This window comes from Pleurodeles waltl, chromosome 6 (assembly GCF_031143425.1).
Source record: "Pleurodeles waltl isolate 20211129_DDA chromosome 6, aPleWal1.hap1.20221129, whole genome shotgun sequence".
Taxonomy (NCBI): domain Eukaryota; kingdom Metazoa; phylum Chordata; class Amphibia; order Caudata; family Salamandridae; genus Pleurodeles; species Pleurodeles waltl.
The window spans coordinates 1,061,150,757-1,061,177,852 of NC_090445.1; positions in this window are offsets into that span (position 1 = coordinate 1,061,150,757).

Here is a 27,096-nt window from a genome sequence, read left to right on the forward strand (position 1 = left end):
TTCCTTCCCTGTCACTGGTAGGCAGCTCACAACCCCCCCCAACACTCACCAGATGCACCCCACACCCCCTCCATCCACACTCCCCCCATCCACACTCCCCCCATCCGATCCTCTCACCCCATTCCCATGTCACCCCTGCATACACGCACACACCTGCATACACGCACCACGCATACACCCACTCACTCACACTGGCATACGCGCATTCATACTCGCACACATTCGTACACACATTCACACTGACATGCAGACACGCACTCACATTACCATTCTTACACGCATTCACACACATGCATACACCCACGCAAACAACACTACTCACACAGATGCATTCACGCACACACGCTCACACATTCATGCACACAAACCCAGACACACACACACCCAACACCCTCCACCCTCCTCCCCTGTCAGAAGCCCAGCTTACCTTCTTCCAGGTGGTCTTCTGGCATGGAACAGGAAGGGGGGCTGCTACCACCAGCTGCGCGTGCCAGCAGAACACCGCCAGGCCGTTGGGTGGCAGTGCAGTATGATCACTGTCGGATTTCCGCCCTTCTTGTGGCGGAGGTCCGGCAGTGATCATAATATGGCGGACGGATGGTAGCCACGGTGACAGTATTTTGGCGGCCGTCACCTCGGCGGTAGGCAGTTTTTACCACCAATGACATAATGAGGGCCTATATAAATAAAACAAAAACACTGACACTGAACAGAACTAGCTGTGTTTCAAAGTACTCATTGCAAGAGAGCAAAATGCAGTCACTCAAAGTTAAGTTAGCCAGTGGCTTAAGTAGGCTGACCCACTGCCCCATGGTATATGCTGTAGTGGCCGAAAGTAAAATGTGAATGACACAACAAAAGACCAATCGGTGAAGATAGATGGCTGAAAACCCCTATCGGTTATGATATTATACACATTTTAGTCAAATCAAAAATGCTTCACTAAAGCCAGACCTAATAAGCTTACCTATTAAATTACGTATCACATTACACATACCACTTAGAAAAGGCTTACTATGAATGTGGTATTATTCATTGGTTTAGGTATGTGCTGTTATTTAATAATATTTTCCTTTTAGGTGCTGTTATTTCTTAGCATAAATATTATGTCATGAGCATTGCATTTTGTGTGTGAACCATGGTTTGCATTGCTATACCCAGCGAGGGCTGGATGTAGGCACCGCACTCTCCTGCCATGGGCTGCCAACTCTTGCTGTGCATGGAGATAAGAGCCATACCCTTTTTTTTTTGGACCCTAAATGCCTGACAGGAGAAAAAGCTCTCTCAGCCAATTAGACTGGCTTATGGTAAAAACATTTTGATCCACAGATATCCTTGAATTAATGGTCCAGAAATACGTACATTTTAAATGCTAATTTCTCCTAAACTACTGAATGGATTTACACCAAACCAAAAAAAGCGAAATCCTTGAACTATATTCCAACTTTCTGTCAAGTTTGGCATTATTTATTTCATATGTTATTTCTGTATGTGTAGCAAAGAACCCTATGGGAATACAAATAGAAAATTGCACTTTTGTGACACCTCCACAAAATTTTTTCTTGGCACCTGCTTAACTGATCTGCACAAAATTTGCCTTAAAGGACCCAAAGTGTATGTACTTTTAAAAATATTTTGTGCAGATTAAGAAAATAAATAATGACTTTCTTTTGGATCTGCTGACTCAGCCATAACTACACTGGAGCTATCACCAAAGATCAGATAGTACAGAGTTATCTTATGCAGGACATCACTAAAACAACTTTGACAGCTGTTAAGGGTTTTTATTCATGCAGGAGATGCAAAGCGTGTAACTAGAGTAACCAGGTCCTTGAATATACTGTTCCAGGGTTTGGCAAACCTAAGAAGATGCAGACATTGTCTCTCATTTATTTCAATGACTTCGATATACTAATGATTGAAGTTACTTAATGTGCTTCACGAACTGACAGCACTGACACTGAAGAAGGCGCTCCCGAAATGTGTTTGTTTTGATTTTGCTCCGTGAATAAAATCCTTTAATTCCTCTTCCCAAGAGTGCAGACTGTAAAAAAAAAAAAATATATATATATATATATATATATATATATATATATATATAATATATAATACCTACTGGCCAGTAGGTAGTTATAGTTAGGACCATGTTTCCATAGAAAAAGCACTTTTTGACTGGCCCCTATTTTTTGCACCGATTGACAAATCTTGACAAAATTTGCCCCCCAAAAAGTGCTACGGTGATTCTTGTTGCACAAATACATTTTTGGGGTGATCTGTCAAACGGGAGCTGAGAATAAGGGGGGGGTAAAAAAATGGGTGTTACCTATGTTAATTCCCATAGGAGTTTACAAACATGGCCTACCACTCTTACTGTCACGCAGGAGGTATCACGGAACGCTCGCTTCCAGTACACTCAATTCAATTATCTACATCAGACATACTTAACCCCAGCCAGGATAAAACGCATGTTCCCACAGGCTAACTGAGATTGTCCAAGATGCGGCAGCCCAGAAGCGTATTTTTACCATATGACGTGGGCCTGCCCGCCGATACTCCGAGTATGGCAGGACATCGCAAAACAGACAGCAGCTTGGTCGAGGCTCCCTCTTCTCCCAACACCTGAATCCTGCCTACTAGGGATACACAAAAAACAAGGCAGGGACAAACAGAAACATAGATGTGCAGAACTAGCGTTTGTCGTATTCAAAAGACTTATCGCGACACAATGGAAATCACCTATCCCCCCAGACATACAATCAATCAATCAATCAATCACATTTATAAAGCGCGCTACTCACCCGTAAGGGTCTCAAGGCGCTGGGGGGGAGGGGGGGGGTCAGTGCTCGAAGAGCCAGGTCTTGAGCTGCCTTCTGAAGGAGAGGTGGTCCTGTATGGCGCGAAGATGGCTGGGAAGAGAGTTCCAGGTCTTCGCTGCCAGGAAAGAAAAGGATCTTCCTCCGGCGGTGGCTTTGCGGATGCGGGGTACGGCTGCCGGGGCTTGTCCGGTCGAGCGTAGGGTGCGCGGAGGAGTGTAGAAAGAGACGCGGTGGTTGATGAGTTTTGGTCCGAGGTTGTGCAGGGCTTTGTGTGCGTGGGTGAGGAGTCTGAAGGTGATCCTCTACACCGCTGGACATCAGACCTACTACACTGGGCTACTGCGGAGTGACATGCACTGAACACACTACGCGATATCGGAGTGGTGATTAAGGGAGTGGACATATGGGACTCCTTTGTAGACCAGCTGAAAGAAAAAGATGACACACGCCCCTCCTGAATAGCGGAAACAACGCGGTTGCGGACCGGTGTGGCGACGCCCACTGACGACGTCGCACCGGCCGCACCAGATCACCTGCCTATCAGAGCATAATAAATGTAAGACAATCTGGATGATACAGATGGCACACTACACCATGCTAGGCGAGTCCCTCCCTTCCCTCCTTCCCCTTTACAATTCTCCCCCTGACTGATGGGCCCTGCGGCTCGCATCCCGCCGTCCTCGCTCCTCCTTCCCCGCCATCGCATCTCTTCCTACCGCCCACAGACCCGATAGGAATCCACCAGCGAGCAATTAACACTTCTTTCTCTTTTTCTTCCTGTCCTCTCTTTAATTTTTCATTTGCAGTTCATGTTGCTCTGTTATCCTAAAAAGTCAAACACGAGATCTGTCAAAATATAGTGACGACTAAAAAGATGCTCCCCACAGGAGCTACTGAATGGAGAATTGACTTTATAACATACTGTAACCACTGTATATTATTTGATAACCACAACAAATAGATAAAAAAAAAAATTCCATAGGAGTTTTGAACACAACTACAGCCTGAACCACTGGATGAAATTACACCAAATTTGGCAGCAAGGTAGCTTTTGGTACGTAGATTGTGCTTTTTGTTATTTGGTGTAAATCCGTTAAGTAATTGTTGAGAAATTAAAGGAAATTCAAATTTGTATATCTGTGACCGAGATGACTTCGCAAATAATAACAAACTTGAGCAGAGATCTGCAGAGCTCTGATTGGCTGCCAACACTTCAACCAGGAAGTGTTGGCAGCTATCTTGGGACTTGGCTTTAGCCGAGTACTCAAAAAAACTGAACAATAAGACAAGTGGCCAGGGTAGATTCACCTTGACCCTTTAGTTCTGGTGCTGGGGACCCAGAGGGACCACGCCAGAACTAAAAAACACTTTAAAAAAAAAAAGGGCAGTTTTATGCCCTGGGACCGCCATATCCCATGGGCTAAACTATTTCTGTATGTGGAGTGGCCGCAGCCCTGGGAACTGCCACCTCCCTAGGGCCAATGTGAAGATATATGCGGTGGGCCGTACACCCCACACCCACAGTCCCGGGGACCGTCACCTCCCCAAGGCTAAACTAACTATGTATGTGGGGGCACTTGGCCCTTCAGTAGCCCCGAGGACACCACCTCCATGGGGCTAAGATTAAAACACTGAGGGGGTCCATTGCTGACCCCCGCCCGAGGCCCACCACCTCCCCACAGGGCAATACATGTTGGAGGGGGGCTGTGTGAAAGGCAGTCCCCCAACTAAGGAAGTGGAATCAGTAGAAGTGAGCTGGAGGAACTAAGAACCCCAGGAGGTGAGTACTGCAGTGGCCCCCGTGACCAGGAAAGCAGAGGTAGGTATGTGGTTTTCCCCAAAACTAAGAGGAGGACTTTGGAAAAGAATTGTGCAAGACCCAAACAAGACTGGAGGAACCCAAAGATGGATCCTGACAGAGGAGGACCTGCAAAGGAAGGGGACCAAGTCCAGTTCAAGATTGAGTGTCCGGTTATGGCAGGAGCCACTACCCACCCTTCTGTGGATGCAGGACCAGGTTCACGGTAGACGAAGAAGGTCAGCAGTGCAGCACAGGAGATGAAGAAGAGTCCCAGATATGATGCAAGCAATGTCCCATGTCGGCAGTCATGATGCTGTCAGTCAGTGGTGCTGGAAAACCACCAATAAGCCTTGGCAAATGCAAGAGACGGAGAAGACGGTTTGCAAGGCTGAAGAGGACCAGCAAGGTCCAGGGGACTCGAGAAGGGGAGTCCAGGGTGACCCTCAGCAGCTGGGAGAGTCACAAGAAGAGGAGGCAGCCCCCATAGGCAACCCACTGGCAGCAGGCACAGGAGCCACGATGAGGCCCACGCAGCACACTTGAAGAAGAGTCCCACATCTCTCTGTGCTTTGCAGGATGGAGTGCTGAGGGAGCCTGAAGATCCCTTGGACGAGGAGTAAACAAGCCTTAGTAGCTGCAGGAGTCGTGTTGCACAGGGGTACTGTCCTGCAAGGAGAGGAAAAGGGCTTACTGTTTCCAAAGTTAGACAGCTGGTAGAGAGGACCGAGAGGACTAATCCAGACCACCACCTGTGATGCAGGATCCATGCAGCTCAGGAGAAGATCCATGCAGCCAGTCGTTGTTGCAGTTGGTGCCTGCAGATGCAGGAGAGTTACTCCTTCACTCCAAGGGAGATTCCTTCTTACTTCTTGTGCAGGCTGAAGACTCATCATCTTCAGAGGATGCACAGCTGGGGAAATGTTGCAGTTGCTGGAAGAAGCCTGGGAAACAATGTTGTCATCACTATAGTTGCAGTTAGTTGGTTCCTGGAGGGTCCAGTTGCAGACCCTGCGGCCACAAGATGAGGCAAATTTTGCAGAGGAGTCCTGTTGGAATCTTGCATGTCGAATCTGAGGACCCACCCAAGAGGGAGACCCTAAATAGCCCAGGACGGGAGATTGGTCACCTATCACGGTGACCACTTATCAGGAGGGGGTTGTGAGTCACCTGCTTGACCTGGCCACTCAGATGCTCTCAGGAGCCCCTAGAGTCAAGATGGAAGAATCAAGTGGCCATCTGGAGGAGCTCTGGGCACCACCCCTTGGGTGGTGATAGACAGGGGAGTGGTCACTCCTCTCTTCATTGTCCAGTTTCATGCCAGAGCAGGGACCAGAGGTCCCTGGACTTGTGCAAATTGGTTTATGCAAGGAGGGCACCAAATGTGCCCTTCAAACCATACTGGTGGCTTGGGGAGGCTACCCCTCCGAAGCCATGTAACACTTATTTGCAAGGTAGAGGGTGTTACCCCCCTCTTCCACAGCAAAATTTTTTGTTCTGCATGCTCTGCCTGAGCTGGGCAGAAACCTTTCTGAGGGATGACAGCAGCACAGGCTGCCCAGAAAACCTGAGAAGACTGGTAGAAGCAATGCTGGGGGTCCTCTAAGGAGCTCCCAGAGTGCATGGAATCATACAACCAATACTGGCAACAGTATTGGGGTATGATTCTGACATGTTTGATGCCAAACATGCCCAGGTTTGGAGTTACCATTATGTAGCTTGGCACAGGCAGTGACTTATACCCAGTACACGGGTAAAATGGCTTTCCAACACATACGAAGTCCAGGGTGGAGCTGGAGTTTGTAGGGGTACCTCTGCTCATGCAGGGGTGCCCTCACACACAGGTACCTGCACTATGCCCTCTGGGCTAAGAGGGCCTGCCATAGGGGTGACTTACAGTGTCCTGGTGCAGTGAACTGTAGTGAAAGGCTGCATGCACCTTTTCATGTAGGCTGCAATGGCAGGCCTGCAGAAGCATTTTGCATGGGCTCCCATTGGTGGCTCAATACGTGCTGCAGCCCAACCAGTATGCCAAATGTGTCCTAAGCCACCAAATTTACAGGAAGAGAGCACAATCACTGGGGTCCTTTTAGCAGGATCCCAGTGAAAACAGTCAAAACACACTGACAGCAGGCAAAAAGTGGGGTTAACCATGCCAAAAAGAAGGTACTTTCCTACAAACGCCTCTTTCAATTCTATAAAAGTCTCATTTGCTTCTGGAGACCATGGAAATGGAGTGTTTTTAAGCAATTTTGTAGTGGGCATAACCATCTTGGAAAAATTTGAAAATTAACTGTCTATAAAAGTTTGCAAAACCTCAGAAGCATTTCACATCGCAAATGTTCTATGGGAACGGCCATTTTTTCACTGCTTGAACTTTTCATTTTGCCATTTGTTGTCCAGTTGAGGACAGTATTACTCCCAGAAACTCAACCTTGGATGTGTGAAACTCACACTTGGTGAGTTTGCAAAACAAATGATGCTTCAGAAGAGTTTTTAAGACAGCGCAGACATGGCGATGGTGCTCAGCTTCTGTGTTTGAATAAATCAAGATATTGTTTATGTAGACAATTGTGAAGATATCCCAGAATTCGCACAGGATATCATAAAAAGAAATCTGGCTGCCATTTAAATAATTAAAAGGACATTACCCAGTATTCAAATAACCTATAGCGAGTGTGAAAAGCTGTTTTCCCCTCATCCCCTCGCCACATTCTGACCAAATGGTATGCCCCTTTGAGATCCAATTTCATGTATATCACCGCTTTTTTCACTTGCTCAGATAATGCAGGTATTTATGGTAAAGGATATCTGCTCTTTACCGTTAGCTCATTTAAGGTGTGATAATCAATACACATTCTTAACTCCCCATTGGCTTTGGCTATAAAGAACAGAGGTGATGCTGCTGGGGACTTGGAAGGTCTAATAAACCTATTTGCCAAATAAGTGTCTAGGGGCTTAAATGTTTATTTTCACTTTCTGAAAGAGCGTACATTTGACCACAAGGAATCACAGCCCTTGGTATCAAGTAAATTTGACAGTCATACTGTCTATGTGGTGGTAATTGTTCAGCCTGTTGATTACTAAATATATCCTGAAATTCTGCACATTGAGCAGAAAGCTCAAAATCTTTTTCTGCTGCTGTGGCAATATCATGATACATGGTTTAAGTCATAGTGATTGATTTGATGCCTTTGTTACAGAAATTCTTACAGAAATCAGAAGTGAACCATACTGCTTTTGTGACGCAATCTATACTAGGAGTTTGTTTTTCCAACTATGGAATAGGCAAAATCACTGCATATTGAGAAGCATCTATAACATTTAGTTGTAGGCTTTTAAAATGTCTTTCCTCAATGATACAATACCTCATAGGACCCGAAGAAAGTGTACTTCCATCCACTGCAAGCACTAGCTCAGGATTTGACTTAGTTATCACGGTAATTTGTAGAGTAGTAGCTAGGACTTTATCCACAAAGTTTCTGGTGGCTCCTGAATCGAGCACGGCTTCAACTTGAACGCTTTCACCTCCAATATGCAATTGTAAGGTTAGTTTAAGATGAGCAATGCATGAAACCCTGTTTGGTTTCAAAGAAGGGATGTTCACACCGCTCAAGGGTTTTCCTTCAGCTCCCCTTGATCTCACTAGTTTTCCTGTGAACTCTTGACTTCTGTAGTGACTACTCCTACCTTTAGACCTGCAATCTTGCCCTTGCGTTTTACCATACAGTCTTTTACAAAATTACCTCTCCGTCCACAATGGAGACAGAGGCCATTTTTTGTCTTGTTCTTTTTCTTTATTAGACAATGACACTCTGATTGTCCCAATTTTAAATGGCTCAGTCAAATTATCTACTATTGTTGACAATTTTGTATTACATTCAAACATGGATGGGGGTCTGTTGCCTTCTCATTTATCACCTTTTCATTTGTTTAGGCAATGCTCTAGTCTCAAGGTTAGGTTTATAAGATTGGTACATGTTTTTGGTTGAAGATCAATTTGAGCAATGATATACCCTTATGTTTCTCTGGAACAAAGCAACTTGCTTAGCCTCTGGCCATTCAATTTCAGCTACTAAACATTGGAAGGTGTTTAAATATGTCATTAAATCTTTGCTGCCCTGTTTGAGTTAGAACAAGGCGATCAAACACTCTTTCAAATTCTGATCGAAACATATCCCAATCAGTTCGCAAAAGATCATTATGATGAACATAGGGAACTCCACACTGAGCAGCAACACCTCTTCAGTAAGAAATCAAAAATGCAACTCTGGTCTGTTCCGTCGAGAAGGCTCAGATCTGTGCTTACAAGTAAAGTGTAACTGGACCTGAGTGAGGAGAAATACTTGTATTCTGGTAAGATCTCCCATAAATCTTTCTGGAGCTGCTAAAGGGATGGGAGTTGGAATTTCTAAAGGCACTGGCAGCATCCCTACAGATGTTGTATTGCCCCCCCCCCCCCCCCAAGGACCAAGTATGACTAGGTTGAAAACGGGTTACTGCATCAAAAGGATTCCGTTGCATATGGCCCATTCTCTCTTTAAATGCTTCTGTTTCTGCCCTGGATGCTGCCACGCCCTGTTGGACAATGGACAGTGCCTGTAAAACATTATCCAGAGTGGCCATTTTGCAACTCGACGACCAGGAGAAGATAAAAAAAATGGTGGGCTTGTTATTTTGTCAGCCGGACAAAATCCTCCAGTTCGAAGCATTGTCAAGAGTCCACCTCTTGATATCCCCACTGCTGAATTGGTTTCACAGCACAGACAGTGGAGGTGATCAAGTGAGTGAGAGGGAGGACGGGAAGGGGACAGAGGGGAGGGAGACCTAAAAGAGAAGAGATGCACTATTACAACCTTAATACTATGTTAATTCCTGTTCTAATTATTAACTCTGTGTTTTATATCCTACTTCCTTACCTCCAAAGAAAATTAACATTTTCTCATGTCTTTATGCCTTTTGCTTGAGTTTGATGAACTTTTCTATAATAAAGAATATTCACACACTGAGTAAGGAATCATTACAATACACACCCTGAATTCAAAAGAGTTATATGTATTAAAATCACCTATTGATCAAGCATTCGTTCATCACAAAGGGATTCTTTCATTTTGTCAGTTCCACTGTTAAGTGACATAAGGACACAGAAAGGTTTAAACAAATAGTATTCATCATGAGTAATAATCGCTATCAAATTCCTCTTTGTAGCAATGCTTGCAATTCCTTGAATTGTCAAAAGAAGAGTTCCTTCACTCTCCTTTTAATTCGTGATTATTATTAAGGCTGTTTCTTTTATTAAATATATGTGTAACAATTATATGTTCTTGATTGCGGAGCCCACTCACATTAGATTGTCACTGCACAAGAATCAGGGCCAAATGTCTCAAGGTATTTTGGATTCGCAAACGGTGTGAATTGCAAAATTCCACCGTTTGTGAATGCAAAATAGCCTTTCCGAATGTATGAAAGGCATTCGCAGGGCAATTTTAAGGAATAGCAAAAATAGCAATTGCCTAAAATTGTGACTCCATTTTATGAATCACAAATTGCAATTCGCAAATAGGTAATCACAAAATCAATGTATGAGCCATTTGCAAATTGTGAATTGTCGCAAAACAGGGATTTTACATGTACAATTTACTACCGACTCAAATCAGGTGGTAAACAGGTTAAACATATATCAAGAGGCCCAGAGTGCATCAGTTCTTTTCAACAATGGCTGCACTCTACATCATGGCCCGGAGGATTAGGATCCTGGCAGGTTTGAGGGAGGAGGAGACAGGAGCGCATTTTCAGAGTGCGCATAACTTTGCTTGACCACACAGAGGAGGAAAATTATGAGAAGTATTGGTTGAATTCTACCATGATATTAGACCTATTAGCAAATTTGCAACCACAATTGCATCTCCACAGACACATAACCAATGCAATAACCTCTCACGTGCAGGTGTTATTCTCCCTGCACCCCTTAACTTCAGGAAGCTGCCAGAGGGTTATAGCAGCAACTGGAGGTGTGTCCCAAAGTGCACTCTCACGCTTTGTCCATGCATTCCTGAATGCAACGTTAACTAAAATCAATGAGCAGATCAAATTCCCCAATACCCCACAGGACTTGCAGCTCACAAAATTAAAATTCTATCAGGTAGCCCAATTTCCACACGTCATTGGCTGCATTGATGGGACACATGTCGCAATCTGTCCACCATCTGACAATGAGTATATCTACAGAAATGGGAAATGTCGCCATTTCATGAATATACAGGTCATCTGCAATGCCTCACACATCATCACAGATTTAGTGGCCACATTCCCTGGTAGCACACAACTCCTATATATTCAGGCATCGTGGAATCTACACACAGCTACTTGGTGGACAATTTGGAGAAGGATACCTACTTGGTAATTTAACACAGAGCAATATACCATATACAGGTGAGGTCAGAGATGACAATGATTCAGGGTGTGGCTTTCGGCGTCGTGATGGCGGACGCACTCTAAGAGTGCTCCGGACCCCTCTGTCATCCGCTGTTAGTAGCCCTGGTGTCCCACACCCAGAACTTCTCCACTGTGATCGCGACCTCCCCCTGTCAGCGCAGGGGAGGTCTGGAGCAGCTGAGAGGTCCGCAGACGGAGTGGTGGGGCCCGGCCGGGGATCAGGCCTGCTGGGAGCAGCTGGGCCCAGTGGCTGGCTGCGACGTCCCATGGGCAGAGCTCCAGCCGGCTACACAGCGTCTGGACTGGATGACCATACAGCTCTGGACGAGGGAGTGGCCGGACAACCAAACAGCCAATAACGAGTCTGCTGCAGGAGGTGACCGGGCGCTGTCATGAGCCGTGCCCGAAAGCTTACCCTGGGAGACAGCAAGAGACGTGCCGAGAGGCAGAGCTGTGGCTGATACCTGAAGGAGCACCGGGGCATGGCCGAGGCTGTCGCTGGGAGCATTGTTGCTCTAAGACCATGCCGCCCAGAGTCCAGACACTGAGAGAGGGGAAAATGGTGGGTCCGACCGGTCCAAGAGGTTAGAGGTGAAACTTGGGCCCATATTTAAACCTTTTTAGTTTTTTGACGCAAAAACTGCGCCAACTTAGAAAATACAATTGTATTTTGCAAGTTTGCGTCAAAAAGCGGCACAAACGTGGTGCTAAAAAACTATAAATATGAACCTTGGTGCGCGGGGCCCCAGTGGCTTGTGGAGTGGCAGGGTGGCTCGCCCGCTCACGGTGTGCCCCTTGCAGAGAAGAGAGGGCACAGGACCCAATGCAGACTTTTACCACATGGTGGGGACATGTCCATACATAGCAGCCTACTGGCGAGCGGTGACTGCTGAACTCTCTAAAGTACTGGCGGCGGAGATAGAGGCAGTCCGCTGCCAATCTTTTTGGGTGTCCTCGAGAAGGAGTGGGAAACAGCACGGCGGGGCATACCTTCCTGGGATAGCAAGCCTAGTGGCCAAATGAGATATATCCGCCAGCTGGAACTCGGAGGCAACACCAACGATTGCTAAATGGAGGCGAGGAGTGGACTGGTGTGCCGAGTAGGAAAAGCTAGTATATGAGACACAAGGGTGCCCAGCTAAATATAATAAAATGTGGGGGAAATGAAAAGGGTTTTGTGATGTCTGATAATGTACAGTCTCTTAAATCTGGTAATAACTGCTAAAGGTGTCCTTGGACAACATAATATATTGAAGATGTGCTCTGATGAAGCCTAGCCAGGAATTGTCCATTGGTATGTAGCTGAGGTGTAGATGTGACCAGTTGATATTACGTTGTTGCAACAATAAAACCAATAAAGCTGTTTATCAAAAAAAAGATTTGACAATGACTCAATATTAACTTCTGTCACTATAGGAGACAGTGCATATGCAGTGCGTCCTTCATCCTCACATCATACCTCAATCCAGCTACACCAAGTGAATGGCATTATAATGCTGCACATAGGAGGACACGAAGTGTTATTGAGAGGACATCTGGTCTTCTGGAGAGTCGCTTTCGATGCGTGCAAAAAAGTGGCGGGCACTACAATACAGTCCAGAGACCTGCTGCAACATTGTGGCTACATGTGTTATGTTGCACGACATCACAATATTTAGAGACATACACTTGAACCCTCAGATACGGAGTCTAATGAGGATGACAACCCATTACCATCCAGTCACCCAGCAAATGGATCAACAGCAGCAGAAGGCTGAAAAAGATGTGCAGAGATTACGCAGAATTATTTTAAAAGTAAGTAATGAAGAGACCACATATTGTTCCTTATTGCTACATGTATCACATTTATTGCCCTAAGTTCAGGTCAAATATGTGGTCATATAACATACATAGTCCAAAAGTACTATCTGTACTAAAATCTAATGTTTCACCATAAACATCATATAAGTAGTTCAATGTCACAAAACAACAAGCCCTGGAACATGTACCCATTACATTTTGCATCCACACACTCCACTGGAACGGTAAGTGGGCTCAGCGGCATCTCTTGTTGAGGCTTCTGAGACAGCACTGTGTCTGGAACTGCGATGCCTATACTCCATCAAGGGGCAGTCATACTACTGAGGCTACAGAGCTCCTCACTATCCCCACCACCTATATTGCTGTTCCCAGCGATCCGGGTTGTCTTCATGTTCTCCAATACATTGGTAACCTGCACCAATCTGGGTGTAACTTCTCCACTGCAATGTGCCATCTCCACTTGCATGCCCACAGCATGTTGTGACAGTAAAGCAGTTGCATTTGTGAGGTGATGGACAGATCTGTTAAACCCACCCAATCTACCCATCAATTGGTGATGGCGCCTACGGTGGGTGACAGGGTCCTTCTGTATTACTGTACAGAGTTCCTTAATGGCATTCGTCATCTCCCTTAAATTGTCTGCTGTTGTTTCTACCCTCCCAACACTAATGCATTTAGCTGGCACATGTGATTGAGAGACACCAACTGCCTGTGCATTGATTTCATGTGCTTAAATTGTAGGCACTGCACCTCCAATGTTGATGCCTCCAGACACAGATGGGCCCTCACCTTCCTTTGACCTCTGTCAGACATCTGTACTTTGTCTCCTGAGGGAGTGTATTGCCACTGGAAAAGGGACTAACATCTGTGGGTGAGTCTATCCTCAGAAAGTGGTGTATGCACGTCTTCTGTCAAGTCATTGAACTCCAGATTAAACACAGGGAGTGGTCGCACTGTTGCCCTGCGTCTGGGTTGTGCAGGTGTTATGGACACAATGTTGTCGACCTCAGATCGTGGCTGGCTTTCCTCATTCCCCCCAGTTTCTATTTTTCTGTGTATGTGGTGCAGAGACATCTGCAACATCAATGAGCAGTACTTCAATTACATATTACTTTCACTTGTCTCAGTTCACAGTTTCTTTCTGAAGTAAACAGTTTCCCTGACATAGTGGTTCTGCTTGTCATTTGTCTTGTCTATCTGTGTGGGGAAGCACAATGCTGCAATGTGTGTTCTAGGTTCACAGTTGGTGTATGAAGTACCACTCCCATAAGGCATTGTTGGGCTGAATGGAATGTGAGGGCTATTTTGATCAGTGAGTGCTAACATTGATTTTCTCTAGGGAACAATTTTGCCTGCACATATGGTGATTGAAATATTTGTTGTCCTTACCTTTGCTGGTGCCTGGTGTGGCTGACGTGTCTGTGTCGGTGACCCCAACTATGGCTTTAGGCTGCAAAGTTGCCTCCACCATGTCCTGCAAGGGGGTGGATGGTGTCTGGGTGGATGGTCCTCTGACAGTGCTCCTTCCCTCCTTAAACCTGGTTCCTAACCTCTCCTTTGCACACGTACGTAAATCATACCAGCGGCTGCGTATCTCCTCAGTAGAGTGCGGCACCACACCCACCATGCTGATCTTCACCTGAATGTCACTCCATAATTTGCACTTTTCACTCTCTGGGACAATGAGTGAGTTTACCTGAAGAGCTTGTCATGGCTCTTCACCACCTCTTCATTGAGAACCTCCAGTTCCTACTTACTGAACTTGAACTTCCTCTTTCTGCCTCCAGTATCCTTGGCATTCCACTCAGTGGCCATGGTGTGTTTGGATCCTGGCTGACACTCCTAACTGGCTCCCTGATGCTCAGCTCACTGTGTCTGCCTCCTCCTGTGGCTCAGGCTTCTGAAAACGGCCTGGACTGACCCACTTCCTGGTTGTGAGGTCATTAAGCTGCTCCAGAATGCAAAAATCACAAGTTGTGATTACAATAACAATTCGCCATTTTACAGAATCGCTATTTGGTAATCGTTTTTTGCGATTGGTAATTTTAGGTAATCACAAAATATTTTGTGATTACGTTGTTATATCGCATTTAGCGAATTCCAATTTTGATTCAATAAAAATCGCTATTTGGTAATCGCTAATGCGGTGCTTCAAACATACGGCATTATAACTCTCAAATTCAAGTGCCACAGTCAAAAAGAGAGATGTCACAAAAGCGGAGCTCACCCACTTAATGACATCTTGTCAAGTGTCTCAAATTCAGCACAAAATATCAACAAAAAAATGCAGTGTCAGCGGAGCCCAGCCGTATACTAGCTCTCTTCAGAATTCTGCAAACACAATAACGATTCTTCTAAGCACTCCGACAATTATTCCCCAAATGCTTTTACCAGCGAAACTGTAATGAAGAGTGCAACATTACCGCACCATAGGATGACCAGAAAACAAGACTCTCAGCTAAAGCTCCAAACCTTCACCAATGCCAACCAAACAATAACAAGCATTGTGCACGTGGGCAGAGCTGTTTTTATACAGAGGCTTCTGTCCTCGTGTTTGCAGAACACATGTTTGCTTTTCTTGGCCTACAGAAAAACAGGGCATCATGGGAAATTATTTAACTGAGTGTGGCCTTCTTTAAAGACTTCTCTTGGTAGGAAGTTTTGCAGCAGGAAGAAACACCATCTACTGTGTTCAAAGATTTGCACAACCTTGGTCCAATTCTTCTTCAAAAGAAAATACGTTGGTAAAAGCCAGTTAGGAATCTGTGCTTTTCCGATGCAAACCTGGCCCAGACATTTAGGGCCTTATTTGTACTTTTTGGTGCAAAACTGCACTAACGCAGTTTTCCATCAAAAAATTTTGCACCGGCTTGCACCATTTTTTAGCACCAGCTGGGCACCATATTTATGGAATGGTGCAAGCCGGTGCAAAGGGTAGGCTAGCGTAAAAAATGACGTTAGGCAGGTTAGAGTCAAAATAAATGACTCTAACCAGATTAGCGTAATTTTTTTACGCTAAAGGGCATATTTATACTCTGTTTGCACTGAATTAGCGTCATTGTTTTGTACTCTAATTTGGTGCAAAACTAACTCCATATTTATACTTTGGTGCTAGACCCGTATAGCGCCACATTTATGGAGTTTAAGTCATTTTTTGGTAGTGGAAACCTACCTTGCCTTAATGAGATGCAAGGTAGACGTTCCCGTGCAAAAAATTACACTATGTCCTTAACTCCATATTTATACTCCCATGCAAAAATGGTGCAAGTGAGGGAGGAGGGGTCAAAAAATGGGGCAAAGCTTGCTTTGCCCCATTTTTTAAAGCCTGGTTCAGGGCAGGCGTTAGGGGACCTGTGGGCCTATTTCCATGGTGGAAAACCATGGAATAAGTCCACAGGTGCCCTCCCCAGGCCCCAGGGGCACCCCCACCCACACCAGATGGAACCGCGGAGGATGGGGGAACCCATCCCAGGTAAGTACAGGTAAGATTGCATTTTATTTTTGAAAGTGCCATAGGGGGCCCTGAAATGGGCCCCCATACATGGCACAGGGTGCAATGGCCATGCCCAGGGGACCCTTGTCCTCTGTGCTGGCCATTGGGGTCGTGGGCGTGACTCCTGCCTTTTCTAAAGCAGGAGTCAGGTGGCATAGTAGGTTTAGCACCATAAAATGACGCTAATCTGGTTAGAGTCATTTTTTTTTGTACTCTAACCTGCCTAAAGTCATTTTTTGGTGCTAAACCCTCTTCTTATATACTGCCAGCCCCACCCGACTAAAGTCATTTTTTTTTTACTCTAGTCTACACTTTGCACCAGCTTGCACCATTCCATAAATATGGTGGCCGGCTGGTGCACAAAAATGGTGCAAGCCGGTGCTAAACCTTTTGCTGCAAAACTGAGTTAGTACAGTTTTGCAGCAAAAAGTATAAATAAGGCCCAATATTTTGTAAGTTTGCGCCACTTTTGCGTCAAAAAATGACGTTAATGCGGTGCAAAGAAAGTATAAATCAGGGCCTTGGTGCTAGATGGGTCTAGCACCAAAGTATAAATATGGAGTTAGTTTTGCACCGAATTAGAGTAAAAAAAAAATTACACTAATTCAGTGCAAACTGAGTATTAATATGCCGCAGAGTATAAATATGCCCCTTAATATGGCGTTAAGGCCATAGAGTCATTTTTTGCACGGGAACACCTACCTTGCATCTCATTAAGGCAAGGTAGGGCTCCACTTCCAGAAATTTACTTTAACTCCAGAAATTTGGCGCTAGACGGGTCTAGCACCAAAGTATAGATATGGAGTTAGGTTGCACCGAAATAGAGTTAAAAAAAATGACGCTAATTTGGTGCAAACAGAGTATAAATATGCCCCTCAGTTTTAAGAAGTCCCGAACAGGAGGGTGTGCTTTTTTTATTAAGGGAAAGTCTCTCTGGAATCATCTCCCCGTTGCCTTAAGGTGCACACCTGATTTGTTGCGCTTTCGCAAGGCTCTGAAGATTTGGTTTTTCCACTAGTCTGACTGTGTTCTGAGGGGCATACCATTGTGCTCTGGGAATTGTTGGTAATTCTTACCATGCAGCAACTGTATTGACTGATTTTCTCCCTTTTCTGTGTCTTTCTACCCTGATGTTGTGTCTGATAGGCGACAGCATCACTTTATAAGTAATTTAAATAAATAAACACTTAGAATTATACCCCTCAAAGTTTGCCAGTTAAATTATATTGAAGCCAAGAGCATGCCCACTCAAATATCATGGATACTCGACTTAAAACAGCTGAATAAGAATAGACTAGAACGGCAGCGTTCATTAGACAATTGGATGCCTGACCCTTGGCACGCAGAGTTCTGACATAGGACATCTCTGGTTATGAGCCCTCAATGGGAATATCAGCAGATTCATGTCTGTAGAAAGTACCTGTCACTGAACAAGACACCCTTCCAGTATGGTCTCAAATGGGCACCACAAGCAACGCAAAACAGGCTGCATACAGCAGAATACTGGTAAAAAAACAGTGTCAAACAGCGGTATTCCAAAGTACTGCATTATGCAGTCATGACACAGCTGGGTCAATGACATCTCCATCACCCTTTGGATTTAAAATGGGACATCCATTGCGGAGCAAAAAGAGCAATCGCAAGATACCCCCAATTAACGCCAATACAAGCGGTATGCCTCCAAGAACACTTGAAAATAGTGAATGGATGGGAGATGGTATTACTCAAACACAGACTACAATGCACTTACAAAACTAGACCCTATTGCCTTAAAAAAGTATAAAAGCAATGAAAATGCAACTCACAAGTTCACAAAAGTGCCTTGGAGAGGTGGTATTTAAGATGGATTGTATTTCCGCTGATGACCTTGCTACTTGTAGGTCATAGGTTCCAAGGGCAGATGTAAGTGCTGCATTTCTTTTACACGATAGTGCTTTCAGCCCGCTCAGCTTGTCAAAGTTGATATTGAAAGTAGCAATGTGAGGCCACAAATTTGCTACTTTAATCTCACATGTGGAAGTAACACATTTCCACAGCAGGTCACTATTTGAGAAACAGAAATCACATATGGTAGACCTGCTCTCATACCACAACAGCCTTGATCACTCAGCATCAAGTACCTTCTATTTGAAAGTAACTAAAACACTTGCAAATCAAAGGGACGTGAATAAACTTCAAATAGCAGGCTAAATTAGCCACTGATGCATTACATACGCCCTGCAATGCCACCTGTTTACAAATCATTGAATAGCTTACAGAAGTTTCACAGTCATTAAAGCTAAGTAAAACTTCCTTTTTCACACGCATACACTTGTAATCGAAAGACAGTTCCCTCACCTCATAACTAAAACTCTCCCGTAAAGTTTTAAACCTGCCTACTGGAAAATGTTTCAAACACAAAGAGAATTGAGAGGTTGATATCGACAGGGCTATCCCTCCATGCACTGACCACACTGATGATGGTGTTTCTGCCTCTGTAAAAGGCAACTTTTCTAACGTTTATTGTGAAGTATGGTATATGTTACATCTTTTTTCACCATTATTTGTTGTTTGCATGTTAGGTTAAATAGCGCAAATAAATCTTTCAAATGTACTTGCTTCTAAGCATATGGTTCTATATTAGAACCTACAAAGTCCAACTCAACTGCATAATGGAACTAAGCTGACTCTGTCCATGTTGTAAGATGACATGTCATTCTGTATGACGTCTATTGTAGATGACACAATGTTGTTTAATGTGTAAATGCAAGAAGACAATATATTAATGCCATTTTCGACAATAGCTAATGCTTTCTCTCAGTTTGTCTGATCTATTTGACTTAAACGAGCAGCAGCTTCCATTTGTGAAAGCTTCCATATTTCATTGTATATTGCATACAAGAAACTTTTGGAGCATTGCTTCCTAGGACCTAACAAGAAATCCTGCAAATTTATGTTCTTGGACAGGAGAGAGGGAGGTATTATTTAACAGCTGTCAAAGTGGAAGGCTGCAACCATTGCTGACATACCTTGCCCATGCTGTATGTAGTGTCTATACCTGTGTGTTGTGTAGTGACATAATGAGGGTCTGCTTGCTTTAAAACCCTGTGTTCATAAAACATTCATGACACCATTTGTGTCCACTAACCACCTGTTGGGACCTGAAAGTGTAGAATTACATGTACCATTCTTGAACATACCATTGAGCTGTTCTTCTGTATAATTCCCAACATTTTGCCAATGTTTGCAATTGAGGGAATACTGGGCACATTAATTTATTTGACTTCTGCTAAACCTAGACAAGTTATGTGTTGGACAGTGTCATTCAGAAAAATAATCTGTAAAAGAATAAGGCATCCATGCCCTGTACTTGCCAATCTTCTGCTCCCCGTATTGATTTCAAATCAATTGTTTCTTTCCAATAATCATAGCCTTGTATAGCTAGTTGGGAAACAAATGAATATGAGTAAATGAATTTAGTATCAGTCAGCAAAGTTTTCCTTGCTTTCGTTGCTGGTAATTTGAAATGATATGTCACTCAATCACTAGCATCATGCCCAGACAAATATGTGAATTTGTCTATATAGGTTTTTGAACTCCCCATTAGTAAAATCGGACAATGTCCCATTGTGTGTAGTTAAAAACTGTATTGGGGTACTAGCTCTATGTAGGTAATGGTGTCCATAGTAAGGATAACAAAACATTTCACCATAATTTGCAGAGTTCATGTACATATCTTCACTCTCAAATATAGTATAATGTTCGAGCTCACAGAGCATTGACTCCATTGTTTTTATGTCCCAGTCATCAGACACAACACCAGGGGTAATATCATTCATAGAAATTTTGAAAACATATGGAATTTGTATATTTTCAGTAGGGCCAAATATATCATATGGAACTTTATGCCAACAATTCCATCGAGAACTGAAACAGCAGAAATGTTCACAAGGGACAAGTGTCTTTGCACTTTGTGGGAAGACAAAAAAGCTTCAAAACCTCATCAGTTCAGCAGCAGAGCGTTCAAGAAGAGAATGCCCATGTATAAGCAGAAAGACAACAATCACACATCCAATTGACAGGAAGAAAGCAAGCAAAGTCAGTGCAATCCACAAGTAGGATCATGGACGGATCAAATAAGTGTGTTTAAGCCAGTTGAAAAGCTTATGTATACCATGAAGCGATGGTGTTGCTGAGTTGGAAGAAAAGTCATCAACGTCGACAAAATATCCAGAAGCAGTCTGTGTGAAGACAAGAATCACTGCAGGTGAAAGAGAACTGGTAGACGTCTCTAATGGTGATTCATCATAAACAACTCAGTTGCTTTGAGATGTAACAGAGGACTGTAGACTTACGCCAGGTGCATTTCTGGTGCTCGCAGCGTTACTGGAATCAGCAAAACTTAACTCTCTGCCCTCCCAAACCTAGAGGAAACAATTTCAGTGTTGTTTAATGCTTGGAGAGGAATCTCCTGTATGGTAATGAGAGGGGATAGGGAACTATCCAAAAATTCTCGAGGTCTACTGTGCAGAATCAGCTACATTATGCAATTTAACATGATCAATGGAGACAAAACGTTTGTCTTTACAACCAGAAAGCAGTGGTAGAATCATAGTCATGGTACCTTAAATTCCAAGAACTAGCACCGGTACATGGTATCATGGGCTAAACTCCTTTTTCAAAGCAATCTTTTCACATACCGGACCCCTCACTTTTGGAATCCAGCTAGTAGATGTTGGTAAATCCCTCATTCCCAAAGTGGTGGCATGTGTAGTAAAATGTTCACCTTGGAGATGTTGTAATTCCTGCAAGATAGTGAGATGTTAATTTATGTCAGAGGGAGTTTCTGCTGCCACTACGACAGGACCATCAAGATCTGGGAGAAACATTGGAAAGCCAAACAGGACTTCATATGGGGTACAGCCACCTAAAGATCTAGGCAGATTATTTAATGCTTTCTGGACCCTATGTAGCTTATAGATCAAACTAAAACCTGAACCTAATACTCTAGCTGTTGAAGATTGGTTTTAGTCTTGGATTTTCCTTTCCACTATTGAATTTCCCTCAGGATGATAGGAGCAAGAATAATGCACTGCTACACCCACACCCAACATTCCCAATGTTCCATGGTACCCTTGTAAGCCTCTGAGCGAAGGCAGGGCCCTGGTCTGTGTGGAATGCACCAACTGCGTATGACCTGATAAAGACTTGCAAATCTTTACTAACAATGCGCATGTCAGTGGATCGTTGTGGCCACACCCAAAGGAATCTGGGGCAAGATTCTACTGCAAGTAGAATGTATTTATATGCACTATCTAAATTTAAAGGACCACAATGGTCCAAGTACACATACTGCATAGGCTTGTTGGGCACTAAGCGGGGTGTCTGCAATGGGCTTTTCAAGGTGGAACCATTGATGTGTGGGCATAACTAAGGATATATTGCTTTGCCTGTTTGTACAGACCACACTTCCAATAGCATTTTTGTAATAGTGAAATAGTAGCGCCACACCAGCATGGGCAGAAGCAGTACCCTCATGACTTGCTTGAATCATTCTAGCCTATGGTCTTCTTGGGAATAACACAATCATCCACCCCTGAAATTGTGACATAAGCAATATTTTGGTCACTTCAATGGTAGGAATATTTTACTGGTAAAGCTTTGGGTAAAGGGATGCTGGCAGCCAAAGCTTTCTTAGCAACCAATATTTCTTCATCCACCCTTGTATGAGTAATCGCAGCCATAGTTGCAGTAACTACTGCAGATTTAGCTGCTTCACCAGCCAGTGAATTCCCTACAATGGGAATTCCATTACACTAATGGCCTAATGTATTACATGAGCACGTGGCAGTTTGTCTTTAAACTCTGCCACCTTCACCCAGAGCATTTTATGCTTTAGGCTGTTTCCTTTGGAGTCTCTGAATCCGTTAAGGCTCCTTTAATGCAAGTTTTCATTGAAAGACTGGACACAATAGTACAAATTGCACACAATAAGTATGGGATATTCAGGATTCATATGTTCCAGTGCTATAATCAATTCTTTCAATTCAGCTAATTATGCATTGTAGCCCCCAAGGGACTGTGTAAAGGTCTGTTGAGAGTGGAATTCTCCATCCCTCATTACTTCAAAAACAGCTGGCAAAGTCGCAGAGTATCGATTTATAGTATCTACAGCAAGTTAAGCCAAACCATCAGTGCATATAATGTATTTGTACTGATCAAGAGGCATGATGTTAGTGGGCATGGGGTGCTCCAGTTCATATTGGAGAAATTCTTGAGTTTGCAATTTAGAGTCAGACACATTGTCTATATCAATGGCAGTCGAAGAAAGTGGCCCATTGTATCCATCGTAGATGTGAGGCTTTGACATTTGGAACACTAGCGTTTGTGACTGCCTCTAAAGCAGGTACTGGGGTTACGACAGTAATGTGTTTCCCCTGAACCAGTAGTCTTTCCTTAACGGCACCCATTTGAACTGCAGTCAGTGTTTTTTCAGTGGAAGGAAATCACATTTCAGCATTGGAATATAAATGTGATTTATATGTATGGCACTGTGTCACCTTCAATGAATGTGACATAAGTAAAGCAAATGGTACCCAGGATTATTCTAATGACCAGATTTGTTTTGTTTTCACATGTGCGAAAGTGTTTTCCTCTAAGCATGTCAGTCTGTAGTGATCTGAATATTTGTGTGTGTGGTGGTGCCAAGTCATTTTTATTGTAGATGAAGTAAGTCATTTAATGGTTTTATGCATTGTGCATGATCAGGTATGTATGTTCTGCCAAAATTAAAGAATCCCAACAAGGATTGCAGTTTTTGATGGTATTTGGTTGTTGTAATTGTGCACACCTCTCTAGGAAGTGTAGTGCCAGACTATTCCCCTCATTTGAAAGCTCATATCCCATAAACAGGACACAGAGGAATGTAATTTTTGTTTGTTTAAAGTTGAATTTGTTGCCATGTTTTGCAACCCTCAATACAATGCAATCTACCCTGGACCTTATGGGTATTACATGATTGGGAGAACCCCTATCTCTGCTCACATTGTTGCGGACCAGCGCTGGTGCAAGTGCAAGAGCCAAGTCTACAGCATAGGCTTGCTTTACTTGCTTTGGAACTAGGACTGAGAAAGACAGCAGAATCACATCTTCCCCTTGTGGGTTTTCACAAGTTTGAACAAGTTAAAAGTGACTAATCTTTTCTGACAAAAAGAATGTCACAAGTAACTGTTAATCTTTCCAAGAAAAGAACTTTAATTGTGTGTATTATGTCCCCCTTAATTTGTATGCTTAGTTTACAAATGCAACCTGGAGGGGCGACTTGCACATCTGGGGTTTCAACTTCTATGCAGTTGTAAATTATGCTCTCATCCAGAAACTCTTGACCGGTTGGGTGCCTTGCACGCAACAGTTACGTCCTGGGCAGCACCACTTGGGTGCCGTGGACGTAACCGTTACGTCCAAGTAGGGGCCCTCGGGGGAAGCGCTGGGCAGGGATGGAAGGGGAATCGTTTCCTCTTCCACCCCACCAACCTCCCTCTTGCTTTTGCATTTCTCCCCAGATCACGTGGAGGGGCAGAGAAAGGCATCAAAGGAAAGGAAAGGCTTTCCCTTTCCTTGGATGTCTTTCTCAGCATTTCGGGCAGAAGAAATGCCCACTAGACACCAGGGAGGTATTTTTTTTGTTTTGTTTCTATGCATAAGGCGAGCAGCCCCTTGAGCAAGGGCAGCTCCCCAGGGGGGCAAATTATTTTTAGGCCATTTCTGCCCCCCAGGGGCAGAACCACTAAGCCCGGGGATTTATTTTTGGTGCCATTTTCACGCAAGGGGAGCAACCCCTTAGGCAAGGGTCGTTCCCCTGGGGGGAAAATTTATTTAAGGCCATTTCTGCCTCCCTTGGGGGCAGATCAACCTATTTCTATTAGGCAAATCTGCCCGGGGGGGGGGGGGGCAGAAACCACTTAGGCACCAGGAATTGGTGTGTGTGTATGTGTGTGTTTTGTTTGGGGGGCAGCCCCTTGGGCATGGGTCACTCCCCATAGGGGCACATTACTATCGACCTATTTGTGGAAGGCCCCATCTGCCCCCAAAGGAAAGCCCACCAGAGACCTAGAAAGTTGTTCTGCCCACCAGTGGGCAGATGGGGTAATTAACCCCAATCCACCCCCGGGGAGGCAGAAAGCCTACTAGATGCAGGGAAGTAAAAAATAAAATAGTGGGGTAGTGGCTACCAACCAGTATGGGCCTGGTTATGCCCCCCCCCAACTGAAAGGGGTGACAGTCTTTCACCTCCCCCGCACAATAAAACATCTTATCCCACGGCAAGCAAGAGGACTTTTGATTATTTTGGGATTTGGTTTTACATTTGGGCCATGAGAGCTTGGCTAACTCTCAAAATCGTCCCACTTAGAATGGTGAGGGTTGCACTTTTTGGACTTTGGGATGCTGCCATGTAGAAAAATCCACAAGACCTAGACACATCTGAAAACTAAACATCTAGGTGAGTTCAGGGTGGTGTGCTTCACATGCACCCTGCACCATTTTCTTACCCACAATGCCCTGCAAACCTCCAATTTTGCTGGAAATCACACATTTTCCCACAATTTTGTGATGGAACCTTCCTGAATCTGCAGGAATCCACAAAATTCCTACCACCCAGCATTGTCTCATCTATACCACTAAAAATACTGCTGCACTTGTCAGCCTAAAAATGTTTTATTTTCAAATTGCCCTTTTGGATCCACTTTGGTTCCCCCTCAATTTCAACCTGTTTTTGGTTCTTCCCTGTCACAGGCACTTGGCCCACCTATACAAGTGAGGTATCATTTTTACCGGCAGACTGAGGGGAACGTTGGATGATAGGAAATGTGTCCCAGTGCAGTGATCCCACACAGAAATGTGGGCAAATTTTGATTTTTTAGCTAAGTTTGAGGTTTCCTCAGGATTCTGCGTAAGAAAACATTGGGGATCCACGCAAGCCACACCTCCCTGGACTCCCTGGGGTGCCTAGTTTTCAGAAATGTCTGGGTTTGGTAGGTTTCCATAGATGGCTGCTGAGCCCAGGACTAAAAACACAGGTGCCCCCCCAGCAAAAAAACAGGTCGTTTTGGATTTGATAATTTTGATGTGTCCAGATAGTGTTTTGGGGCATTTCCTTTCGCGGGCACTAGGCCTACCCACACAAGTGAGGTACCATTGTTGTCGGGAGACTTGGGGGAACGCTGGGTGGAAGGAAATCTGTGGCTCCTCTCAGATTCCAGAACTTTCTGTCACCAAAATGTGAGGAAAAGGTATTTTTTTGGCCACATTTTGAGGTTTGCAAAGGATTCTGGGCAACAGAACCTGGTGAGAGCCCCACAAGTCACCCCATCCTGGATTCCCCTTGGTGTATAGTTTTAAAAAATGCACAGGTTTGGTAGGTTTCCCTAGGTGCCGGTTGAGCTTGAGGCCAAAATCTACAGCACTTTGCAAAAAACATATCAGATTTCAATGTAAAAATGTGATATGTCCGTGTTGCATTTCCTGTAGCGAGCTTTAGGCCTACCCACGCAAGTGAGGTACCATTTATATCAGGAGACTTGGGGGAACACAGAATAGCAAAACAAGTGTTATTGCCCCTTGCCTTTCTCTACATTTTTTCCTTCCAAATGTAAGACAGTGTGTAAAAAAGTTGTCTATTTGAGAAATGCCCTGTAATTCACATGCTAGTATAGGCACCCCCGATTTCAGAGATGTGCAAATAACCATTGCTTCTAAACACCTTATCTTGTGCCCATTTCGGAAATACAAAGGTTTTCTTGATACCTATTTTTCACTCTTTATATTTCACCAAATGAATTGCTGTTTACACGGTATAGAATGAAAACCCACTGCAAGGTGCAGCTCTTTTATTGGCTCTGGGTACCTAGGGTTCTTGATGAACCTACAAGCCCTATATGTCCCCGCAACCAGAAGAGTCCAGAAGGCGTAACAGTATATTGCTTTAAAAAATCTGACATTACAGGAAAAAGTTAGAGAGTAAAACATGTAGAAAAATGGCTGTTTGTTTCACCTCAATTTCAATATTTGTTTATTCCAGCTGTTATTTTCTGTAGGAAAACCTTGTAAGATCTACACAAATTACCCCTTGCTGAATTCAGAATTCTGTCTACTTTTCAGAAATGTTTAGCTGTCTGGGATCCAGCATTGGTTTCACACCCATTTCTGTCACTAACTGGAAGGAGGCTGAAAGCACAAAAAATTGTAAAAATGGGATATGTCCCAGTAAAATGCCAAAATTGTGTTGAAAAATGTGGTTTTCTGATTCAAGTCTGTCTGTTCCTGAAAGCTGGGAAGATGGTGATTGTAGTATTGCAAACCCTTTGTTGATGTCATTTTCAGGGAATAAACCACAAGCCTTCTGCAACCCTTCTTCCCATTGTTTTGAAAAAAACAACATTTTTGCTGTATTTTGGCTAATTTCTTAGTCTCCTTCAGGGGAACCCACAAACTCTGGGTACCTCCAGAATCCCTAGGATGTTGGAAAAAAAGGATGCAAATTTTGCTCGGGTAGCTGATGTGGACAAAAAGTTATGGAGGCCTAAGCGCAAACTGCCCCAAATAGCCAAAAAAAGGCCTTGCAGCGAAGGGGTTAAAGATTCTGGTGAATTATTATGACCTCTGCTGCACTGTCTATCAGAATCACTGCCCACGTCCTGTTCCTCAGTAATGTTCTCAATATGTTTGTCCTTCTTTGGTTTCACATACTTTTCTTGTCTGTGTTCTGACAGCCCACA